The sequence below is a fragment of the Pristiophorus japonicus genome, chromosome 3 (assembly GCF_044704955.1).
Source record: "Pristiophorus japonicus isolate sPriJap1 chromosome 3, sPriJap1.hap1, whole genome shotgun sequence".
NCBI classification, from domain to species: domain Eukaryota; kingdom Metazoa; phylum Chordata; class Chondrichthyes; family Pristiophoridae; genus Pristiophorus; species Pristiophorus japonicus.
In genome coordinates this window covers 212,642,334-212,654,366 of record NC_091979.1, presented here as the reverse complement: position 1 = coordinate 212,654,366, position 12,033 = coordinate 212,642,334, and positions in this window count along the sequence as shown.

Genomic DNA, 12,033 nt, shown 5'->3' with positions numbered 1-12,033 from the left:
AACCGGTAGCACCCCGCTTCTGCTGGTAGCACCCCTGGCTGCTGGTAATGGCCCAGGCTGCTGCTGGTGCCCCGGGCTGCTGGTAACGGCCCAGGCTGCTGCTGGTGCCCCGGGCTGCTGGTAGTGCCCCGGGCTGCTGGTAATGGCCCGGGCTGTTGGTAGTGTCCCAGGCTGCTGGTAATGCCCCGGGCTGCTGGTAACGCCCCGGGCTTTTGGTAGTACCCCGGGCTGCTGGTAGTGCCGCAGGCTGCTGGTAACGCCTTGGGCTGCTGGTAATGCCCCAGGCTGCTGGTAGTGCCCTGGGCTGCTGGTAGTGCCCCAGGCTGCTGGTAGTGCCCCGGGCTGCTGGTAGTGCCCCGGGCTGCTGGTAGTGCCACGGGCTGCTGGTAACACCGCGGGCTGCTGGTAGTGCCCCGAGCTGCTGGTAGTGCCCCGGGCTGTTGGTAATGCCCCGGGCTGTTGGTAGTGCCTCGGGCTGTTGGTCGTGCCCCGGGCTGCTGGTAGTGCCCTGGGCTGCTGGTAGTGCCCCGTGTTGCTGGTAATGCCCCGGGCTGTTGGTAGTGCCCCGGGCTGCTGGTAATGCCCCGGGCTGTTGGTCGTGCCCCGGGCTGCTGGTAGTACCCCGGGCTGCTGGTAGTGCCCCAGGCTGCTGGTAATGCCCCGGGCTGTTGGTAGTGCCCCGGGCTGCTGGTAGTACCCCGGGCTGCTGGTAGTGCCCCGTGTTGCTGGTAATGCCCCGGGCTGCTGGTAATGCCCCAGGCTGCTGGTAACGCCTTGGACTGCTGGTAATGCCCCAGGCTGCTGGTAGTGCCCTGGGCTGCTGGTAGTGTCCCGAGCTGCTGGTAGTGCCACGGGCTGCTGGTAACACCGCGGGCTGCTGGTAGTGCCCCGGGCTGTTGGTAGTGCCCTGGGCTGCTGGTAGTGCCACGGGCTGCTGGTAACAGCGCGGGCTGCTGGTAGTGCCCCAGGCTGCTGGTAGTGCCTCGAGCTGCTGGTAGTGCCACGGGCTGCTGGTAACACCGCGGGCTGCTGGTAGTGCCTCGAGCTGCTGGTAGTGCCCCGGGCTGTTGGTAGTTCCCCAGGCTACTGGTAACGGCCCGGGCTGCTGGTAGTGCCCCAGGCTACTGGTAACGTCCCGGGCTGTTGGTAGCACTGACGATGGCGACGTCAACACTGTGTGCAGTGACCTGTTTTCGTCCCGAAGCAGAAATTCGGTAGTGCCCCGTTAGGCCGCCGCAGACAATGTCTGCGCCAGCTTCGCGGGTCGCGAACTGGGCTTCAGTCCACTCACATGGCGCTGATATTTTTTTAAATGACCGACTTACCATCGCGGCCTTGCCTTCTTCAAATCGCGGAGTCCGTGCTGCGATGTTGCAGGCAGGCACCCCACTCACCAGTGGTGTAGTGATGGCTCCTTCTCCCCAACGCAGAGTCCGCAGCATGTTCTGCCCTTTAATGGAAAGAGAGCTGCCCTGTGCTCCCGCCAGCACCACATGCCTCTCCATGTAACGCTGTGAAATACCCAATATTACCGCCCCAGTCCCGCCCCGGAGAGGAAGTGGAGTGCGAGACATTTAACTGCTGGGGCGGGAAGTCCTACCACTCCTACCACTGTGGCTTCAGCAGAGGTAAAGGCAGGTTGCTCAGATCCCTGTTCTGACTGCTCTTGGCCAACAACCTCTGGGTTTTGGAGCCCGTGAGGGTTCCACCAAAAACCGCTCCACCTGCACCTGTCCTGAGGCAGATTCGACCATTGGAACATGAGGCTACATATTGGGTACTGACTGCAGCGGAAGGGTGGGGTGCAACGGGTGAAAAATAGAAGCACTTTGAGTGGAGTCCTCACTTCCATGACCCCTTTCACCATCATCCCTCTCATGGGCCAACCGCACTTCACTACTACCACTCTGCTGGAGAGAACTTTGGTGTAGATTAGTGCGCTGCTGGAAGGCCAGGGCTAAGGTATATATCATCCTAGTTATGTTGGCATCCAGAGTGTGCTTAGGCTGTGGTCAAGACATGCATGGACTCATTAAATTTCCGCATTAGATGTTCCAAGGAGCTGTCCACTCTATCCATGCAAGAAGATATCGTCGCAATGCCATGTGACATCATCTGTCTCATGCTTGAGGTGACTGCTTCATTCTCTCTGCAATCACGATCAGATGTGCTTGGAAGGCCTGTCAGTACAGAACATTCTCTGCTGCTCCTCAATGATTTTTTTTCACTGACAGCCGCCAAGATACAGTACCTGTGTCCAGCTGAGCAGAGCTTGGCGCCCTCCGACGCAGACTCTCCGCTGCTGTCCCCGCCACCACCATCTGCTTTTGCTCACTTGTAAAGTGTGAGTCACCAGGTGAAAACTGTCTAGCTGGACCCACTTAAGTGTGAGTATCTGAGCTGGTGCATGGTCTGCATGAGTCCTGTGTCAGTGCAACCTCAGAAGAAATCAGCTCCTCTGAGGATTCATTGTGTGCGAGGTCCATGGACTCCTGCTGCACGCGTGAAGGCCCTAGCGGCCAGAGAATTTGGAATTAGTACTGGCAAGGTAAGTATGTCGCAACTTATCATTATGAAGACGATCATATTTCACTTGCTGTTGAAATCAAGTCAACACAACAGTGTTGTTTGCAACTTGGGTTGCTGATATTTAATTGTGTCACTAGGTAGCTGGGAGGTCCTCATTTTGCCATTTGTAAAGGCCAAAACACCACTGATCTCCACTGCTTCCTCCTCTGCTGGTGTAAACTGTGGAATCTGTGGAGGAGCACCTTTAGCTCTCTCCCTCTACCTAGTATTCTGGGCTCTTTTCTGCTGCAACGGGGGAAAGAACAGACCTATGAGAGAGTGTAATGGCATGTGTTCACCCGATGGATTCAGTGCATTTGGTGAGGGGGATTATCATAAGGAGCATAAAATTGCATGAGGGTGAGTGGCAGTGGTGGATTGAGAGATGAGGATGCGAGGAAGTGCATAGACAGAGAAGGACAGGTGTGCTTGCAAGGTAAGTGGGTGTGAGTAGTAGGCTTGACAAGGCAGAGTGATAGAGTGGGTGATGCACACAGCAGGATGTAAGTGAATATGCAACTGCACTCATCTTTCCTAACTTGGTTAGGTCATTAAAGAGCTTCCTCCATTAAATCCAGGAGTAGGCACAGTGGTTCTGCTGCTGACCTCCTGGGCCACCTCCAGCCAAGCCTTCTTTGTGGCAGCAGCAGGTCTCTTCCTCTCATTGCTAGTGAAGTATATCTCTCTCTCTAGCTCCCCTCAGCCCCAGCAGCACATCAAGTGATGGATCATTGAAACGTGGTGCAGCCTTTGAGCGTCCTGAGTCCATCTTGTACGATGGCTGTCTTTGTGCCAAACATCCCAACTCCTCCAAATTCCACCTTTGGATTGGCCCTTTAAATACTGGAGTATTCCGCGCCGCGCATTCCAAACCCGCAAGTAACATTATAATTATAATGTCAGAGACAGATACACTGGAAGTTCTTCCAGATTTCCCACCCGATATCGGACCCTCCCTCTGCGAACATGCCTTGGAGTTATTATCTAGGCTCAAGTCTCTATGTGGCTCAGTGTCAACCTTTGTCTGATCACAGCCTGTGAAGCACTTGGGGACTTTTGTACTACGTTAAAGGTGCTGTATAAATGCAAGTTGTTGTTACAGCTAATTTCACACAAAAATGGGAAAATATTTCCTTGACAATCAAGCTCTGTCATAGGGTGACAGGGGGTGAAAGAGAGGGAGCCACATAAGGAGATATTAGGGTAGATGAGAGGTTTAGGGAGGAAATTCCAGAGCGTAAGGCCTCGGCAGCGAGAGGCACAGCTGCCAATGGTGGAGCGATTGAAATCGGGGATGCGCAAGAGGCCAGAATTTCAAAAAGGAATTGGATAAATAGAACCATAGAATCATAAAAAATTCCGGCACAGAAGGAAGCCATTCGGCCATACTTGAAAAGGAAAAATTTGAAGGTCTATGGGAAAGAGATAGTCATTGAGGGAAAGGTGGGTGGGACTGGTTTGCCGCACGCTCCTTCCGCTGCCTGCGCTTGATTTCTGCATGCTCTCGGCGTTGAGACTCGAAGTGCTCAGCGCCCTCCCGGATGCACTTCCTCCACTTAGGGCGGTTTTGGGCCAGGGACTCCCAGGTGTCAGTGGGGATGTCGCACTTTATCAGCGAGGCTTTGAGGGTGCCCTTGTAGCGTTTCGGCTGCCCACCTTTGGCTCGTTTGCCGTGAAGGAGCTCCGCATAGAGCACTTGCTTTGTGAGTCTCGTGTCTGGCATGCGGACTATGTGGCCTGCCCAGCGGAGCTGATTGAGTGTGGTCAGTGCTTCAATGCTGGGGATGTTAGCCTGGACGAGGATGCTGATGTCCTCCCAAGGGATTTGTAGGATCTTGAGGAGACATCGTTGGTGATATTTCTCCAGCAACTTGAGGTGTCAGAGTATCGTACAGATCTCTGACAAACTTGCCCCGTGTGACCTCTTTAACCTGTGTTTCAGTCAGGACTGGTGCCAACACATGAGTCGGGGGTCCTCATTGACCTCCCTGTCATCAGCTCATGCAGGGAGTGTCCCGTACTTTTAGAGAGACTGGTTCTGATAGTCATCACTACTAGGGGTAGGACCTCATCCCATTGCTTTCCAAAGCCTCTCTTTTAAGGTCTGGTTCATCGTCTCTACTGGATCAATGTAAGCCTTCTATCCATGCTCTGGGATGATGAGGATGAGGAAAACTCAGGGGACGGAGTGGGGAGACGGAGTGGTCGGGTGCCGAGACCCAGGGTGCTTTGGACGCCGACTCCTACTCCACCCCCGAGTCTCAAAAAGCCCAAGTATCGGGACAAGGGAAAAGGGAAGCGGTGATCAGAACGTGAAGCACATCAAAACATGATGTGTAAATATGTGTGTAATTTAAGTGGGACCTGTGAAGGGGAGATCCCTCATAGCTCAGGGCTATTCTTTTATTTTGTTTGTATCGAAGCAAATCATGTCAAGGGCGCGAGATGAGGTGGACGGTGTGGATGAGCGTGTGGATGATCCTGAATAAAGCAGGGTGGGGAGATCGGGGAGACACCGAAACATTCCTTACGGGTGTATGGGAGGAACCGACCCCACCGTAACTCAGGTGGGGCAATACGGAGTAATAAGGGTACAAGTGCCTACGCTCACGCTGGAAGTTGGCCAGGGTGGCTGGGGTTAAATTCAAACAAGTACTCAAGGCAAACCAGTGTCCTGCCCAAAGGTGAACATCACGACCAAGAAGGTACAGGTGAAAGAGGGTAGGCAGGTTTGTCTGGAATGTAAATGGAGCACCCCTATGGGAGGATGGTGGTGGTTATGGAAAACAGACAGGAGTAAAATTAATGCATTTATGGAATGGGAGAAGTTGGGTAATAACTCAAACAGGTGGACCATGGGAACGAAGGAAGGGGTGAAGTTGTGTTGGGAGAAATGGTGGAAAACGGAACAAGGGATTTATGTGTGTGTAGTCGGGTCGGGTTACAACTGGAAGGAGGGGTGTGGCTATTGTTTTTAAATGGCAGTGGCAGGATTCCGGGTCTGGTATGGTTTTGACTCTTGCGTGATCTTGGATCCTCCAAAAGCAGTTAATTCGACTGAACTAATCATGAGCAGGCTAAAGCCTCTACCAAAAATCCCAGAGACTCAGAGTAAAGAAGTTAAACGTCCCACGACGACACCTGGACCTAAAAATTGGCTGGTGTTAATCCCAACACGGAAAATGCTGTATCATACCGTGTGTTATGAAGTAGCGTCGGTTATTCTTAGTCCAATGGAGTTACAATTGCACCGGTGGTGCCCGCCACAGACGGAAAAGCTATATGAGCGATAGTTAACAGAAATGTTCAAACAGTTCTACCAGACGAATTACGAGGACTAAAGTCGGGGGAAGCATACAAATCAATAAACAACAGCCACATGGACTGCTGGAGATGAAAAAGGGGACTGATCAATGATGTGGCTATGGCTTTTAATACGGGGACATCACTGGTCAATAGCATGGACAATGCGCAGTTGCAATTGCAAGTAAATACTCTAACGGACCAGCTAAAGAAAATACTGGGGGAGGGTAGTGATATTGAGAATCACAAATTACAGGAAGATCAGGTGATGACAATTCATCTAAAGGAGATGGTGGCTGAGGTGGAGACTCACGCTCAGACCATCAATGTATTAATAAAGTCGAAATGCGTCGGATCGGGCTGCCCAAAATGATGTGTGTGTCATGTACCGAGATTGGTTGTTAAATGAGGGGCGCAGTAAGTTGGAAGATTTAAAACAAGGCCACATACTGTCGTGGATCAGTAACAAGCACCTAAAGGCTTGATGTGTTTATGACAACCTCCTGAATCCGTGTCAGCTGCGGTCAGCCTCCGAAGCGTACCCAGTCCCGGTCAACTGTGGTCAGAGCAAACAATCTATAATGGGAATAGTTCTCAGGATGCCGGTGATGAATCAGTTGCAACGACCCGTACAGGTATACCGGGTGGAAAACACTGGGGTAATTCGGAATGGGGTACATGTGAAACATCATAAAACCCTTCAGTATGTGGTGAAGTTGGTAGACTCGATAACCGGTGCTAGTTTGAAGGGATGTCAGAGAGGCATTACACATGTGATATTGTGCCCCTATCATTTGAATACTTTCGACCAGCTGGTATATGGGTTTGAGCCTAGGGACGGGCAGCCTATAATCTGTATCATGGAAGTGATAGCTCACAGCCATGCCTCACCCCAGGTTGTGTACAAGGGGAACGGGACATACTGTGTCACCGCCAGCGAAAGTCAGTATAGAGTGCACAATGACGCTTGGTGCCCAGTTAAAGATCCCACCTTTTGCTTCAAACCCCAGGTAGAGACACAAGTAGCACAAGAAAGGATAATTGCTATCTCAGACCACAAACATGTCAGTATTACAGTTAACAGTACTTTACCAAACCTCCAGGAGTACATATTTTGGGTACGATATTCCGCCATTACCCAAACATTTGAGTAAACTATTAGAGGACATAGAGCTGTCTGACAAACATTATTACACGCTACACCAGAGAAATGAGAAAGCAAGGGAGGAAATCAAAAAAATGATTACCCCTCCATGGTGGGATGTGGGAGTCAACATTGAAATCCCTCCTTGGATTTGAATCATGTCACATATGTTAGTGATTGTACAGTTGATTATTGTGTTGTATCTGTTAATCTTGTCATGTAAATTAAAAAGAAAGACAAAAAGGGGGAACCTTAAAGGATTATTGAAATGGGAGGGTAAGAATGTATGAACTGAAGTCCGATGTATGTAATGTAAAGATTTGGTTGAGACCGGCAATGCACCCAAAGGCAAAGAAGAAGGAGGAAATGTCTGGAGTAATGTCTCTAGTTTTAAGAAGAGACATTAAAAGGGGGAATATAAGGTTCACGGACAGAGAAGTGGAGTTGAGGCCAAGATCAGATCAGCCATGATCTTATTAAATGGCGGAGCAGGCTCGAGGGGCCAAATGGCCGACTATTTCTTATGTTCTTATGTTCTTATGAGAGTGGTTAGAATGTGGAATTCGTTACCACAGGGAGTAGTTGAGGAGAACAGCATAGGTGCATTTAAGGGGAAGCTGGATATACATATGAGCGTGAAAGGAATAGAAAGTTTTGCTGATAGAGTTAAATGAAATAGGGTGGAGGAGGTTCGTGTGGCGTATAAACACCGGCATAGACCAGTTGAGCCGAATGGTGCTGTAAACTCTATGTAATTCTACATAATTCTACGTAATTCTATGAGTCTCGGCTCCAATGCCAGACCGATGTTCCATTTCTACTGTGGCAGCGGCTCAAATGTTAAGTACACTGCTGGTGGTGGTGCTGGACACCAGACACCAGAGGATAATGAGTGACCGCTCTCTCCCCACAGTTGGGTTAAATAGAGGTTGAAGACAACCATAGCCAGCTTCAACATGAGCGGCAGCAGAGAGGCTTGCCGCAGATTTAACAACTTCTCAGTCCCTAAGGAAGGGAAGTATGCGGTGTGATCTCTGCAGGAAACCCACACCATTCCGGGAGACAAGGCTACGTGGCTCCTGGAGTTGCAAGAGGTGGCGGGGCCGGCAGGGGAAATCGCAGGGCGATGGTCGGTGGGGTGGCTATCTGTGAAGCTGACGCTGAATCCCTGGTCTTGGATCCAGAGGGCATCAGTGCTGAGGTCTGTGCCTATTATGGGGCTCTATTCTCTCCCAATCTGTCAAGTGAGGGTGAAAAGCAGAGTTCTGTGGGAGGAACTGCCGAATATTGACCCCGAGGGTGCTGAGCTGCTCGATGCTTCGCTAAACCTGGCGGAGCTGAGCGATGCCCTCTGCCAGCTGAAGAGGCAAGTCTTTGTGTAAGGTTCACAAAGATAGTTGGCTCAGGGCACAGGAAGGTGCCAGGGTCTGGAGACTAAAACTTGAAGCATAGGTAAAGGCAACAGCCAACTATGGTTTGAATCGATGAAGGACATTGATATTGGACATTGGAATGTTTTAAAGCTTTTCTGATTGACTATGAAAAGGAGCATTCATGGAACTATGTGGCCTGGAATCTTGAGCATGCCTCGATTGATTTTGATGGGAGAAATTAGCATCTGGACAAAGCTCCAGGTTTCACTCAACCAATGGGGTCTGATTAACTTCATGGCCTGAATCAGAAAAATGTTTATCTGCGAGCTGACGATCAGACACACCCAGCAACAGTAAGAGGAAACCACATTAAATGCGTATTTCAGGTAGCTGGAAACAAAGATGAGGAGTCATCTTCAATCTCGCAGACTCTGCATATCTCCGGTGGTTGAATTACCGGTTGATGATGTATGCATGTCGGCCATTCAGAAGCTCAGCAACTGAAACTACGGTTGGGGAAAGGCTTTGTGAAAAAAGACTTTAAGACGGAAGGACATCAACAGGGAATCACACAGGAAGACATTCTCTCGCTCTCAAGGGCTGTGGCAGTCAGGTGAAGATGGACGGGGATTGGTCATTCCCAGCTCCAGAGCCCACAATCCACATCGGTGATGACCAGCGGATTGGGTGATTGTACGTTTCAATCAAATCTCTGAGGGGTTTTGTCCGTGTGTTGTTGGTTTTTTATAAACTAATAGTTTTAGCTTGAGCCTAAACCTTTCTGTCATGCATATTTTGTTCCTGTAAATCTCAGAGTCAAAGAACTGTAGTAAGGACAAGGAAAGCAAAAACCGTACAGATGGGCTGACCATGGACATGCGCGGGTCCTGGGGGAGAGTCTGGTGACTGGGGAGATGCCTCTCTGTTGGTTCAGGGCAGTCACTGTCCTGTCACCCCAGAACATTCTCCACTTGCTTAAGTACTGGCTCCCAGTCACCCTTCTCAGCATGGACAAGATCTTCGCCAGGGCACTGTCTGCTCGCCTTGGTACCATGCTACCCCAAATGAACCACTCTGACCAGTCCTGCACGGTTCCAGGTCGGACCATCCACTATAACATATACCTGGCCTGGGACCTGGCCCGCCATTCCTAGAGGGCTGGACTGTCTATCGCCTTCCTTTCCCTGGATCAGGAGAAGGCGTTCGACAGGGTGGATAACAAGTTCTTTTTCGAGGCTCTGCAGGGAATCGGGTTGCATTTCATCGTCTGGATCTGATTTCTGTATGGCACCATGGAGTGTCTTTGACAACAACAACAACAACAACTGTTATTTATATAGCACCTTTAACATAGTAAAATGTCCCGAGGCACTTCACAGCAGTGTTATAAGACAAAACAGATAAATTTGACACCGAGCCGCATAAGAAATTACAGCAGATGAGCAAAAGCTTTGTTAAAGAGGTAGGTTTTAGGGAGCACCTTAAAGGAGGAAAGAGATTTAGAGAAGCTGAGGTGTTTAGGGAGGGAGTTCCAGAGCTTAGGGCCCAGGCAGCTGAAGGCACGGCCACCAATGGTTGAGCAGTTACAATCAGTGATGCTCAAGAGAGCAAAATTTGAGGAGCGCAGACGTCTCGTAGAGTTATGATGCTGAAATGGATTAGAGATAGGGAGGGGCGAGGCCATGGAGAGCTTTGTAAACAAGGATGAGAATTTTGAAATCGAGGCGTTGTTTAACCAGGAGCCAATGTAGGTCAGCAAGTATAGGGGTGATGGGTGATCGGGACTTGGTGCGAGTTAGGACATGGGCTGCCAAGTTTTGGATGACCTCAAGTTTACGTAGTATAGAATGTGGGAGGCTAGAGGTAACAAAGGCATGGCTGAGGGTTTCAGCAGCAGACGAGCTGAGGCAGGGATGGAGGCGGGCAATGTTACGGAGGTGGAAATAAGTGGTTTTAATTATGCTGCAAATATATGGTCGGAAGTTTATTTCAGGGTCATCTATATGAACATACGAACAATGACGGACAGGTAAAGACCATCAGGTCCATCGAGCCTATCCCACACAATTGCAATACCTTGTGTATCACAACATATACACTGCACCCCACCCGAAACCCTGTGATCATGTGATCTCCTGGGACAGGCAAAAAAACAGATTTAAAAAACCCAGGCCAATTTGGGAAAAGAATCTGGGAAATTCCTCTCCGACCCATCTCGGCGATCGAAGCTAGTCCAGGAGATCACTCTGGCCATTAAATTCCCTGCAGTAGCTACCTTCTGTAAGAGTTAATCTCCGCCGCACCCAAAAACAAATCCAGCTTTTGCCTGAAGGAATTCAGTGAGTCTGCATCCACCACATGAGAGGGCAGCTTGTTCCAGAGGTCTAATATTCTCTGTGAAAAGAACCACCTCCTGACATCTAACCTAGCTCTAGCCTTATACAACTTAAATTTGTGTCATCTGGTCCTGCCTAACCTATTTAGTTGAAATAAACGGTCAGCTGGAACACTGTCTATTCCCTTCATTCATCGTAGGCAGTACCTTGAAACGAAAAAAGGACGAGTTCGCAGGAGTTTCAATGAAGAACCCGAACTACATCCTGAAGGGTGGAAGATGCCTGTGTGTGGATTTTTTTAACGTGTGGTGGCTGTTGCACACCAGCCACCACACGGGCTTGACAGAGCTAGGTCTTGGTCCAGTAGCAAGGATTACCCAAGACGACTGGAGACCAGCTCTGCTGCACGGACCTAGTGTGCACACGTATCGCAGTGTGGGCTGGTCCGTGCTGCCCCTGGACCCCTGGCCCCAAACTCGCGCCTCTCCTGGGCCCGATCACGTCCCTCTACAGTTTCTCGCTACTCCTTTGCCCCGACCTCGCCGCTCCTGCTGTATTGCAGGCTATGCACATCGTCAGCAGTGGAAAAGTCCGGGTCCCTGCCTCCTCCCACTTGCCCACATTCTCTCTCCGCCGGTGGGTCCCGAGCCCCGGCGGGGAATTCCCATCCGCTGACAAAAGTTGGGTGCTCGATGCTCAAGCTGGCCGCCCCGCAGCTGCAGTTCTGGTAAAGGTTCATGAGGAGGTTGGCCAGCTCGGCGTGGCAGAAGCGGAGCAGCAGGCCGAACGCCTGTCCCAGGTACACCTTGCTCCGGTTAGTGTGGCAGGTATGCTCCAAGCGCCGCTTTGTCCTGGTGTCCGGCGACAGTGTCTGCCTGCTGCAGCCTCTCCGCCTGCTCACTTCCGCCTCCTCCTGTCGAGCGCTGGCCGTGTCAGCAGTCGCGATGGTGGTTATGCTGGTGATGAGGTGAGAGCCAGACTCGGCAATTGAGGTTTTGGCTTCAAGCCCCGCGGGGACGCTCTGGGTCGATGGCCGCTTTCCTTCAGCCGTTGCCATTTTATTTCATTATCTTACAAACCTCAATCATATCCCCCCTAAGTCTACGTTGCTCTAAGGCAAAGAGTCCCAACTCCTTTAACCTATCTTGATAACTAAGATGCTTTAGACTTGGAATTAGTCTAGTAGCCCTCATCTGCACCCTCTCCAGAGCCTCTATTACCCACCATGTGAGGAGACCAAAACTGGACACAGTATTCCAAGTGCGGCCCAACAAAGGTCCTGTACAAAGACAAAACAGTACGCCTCATC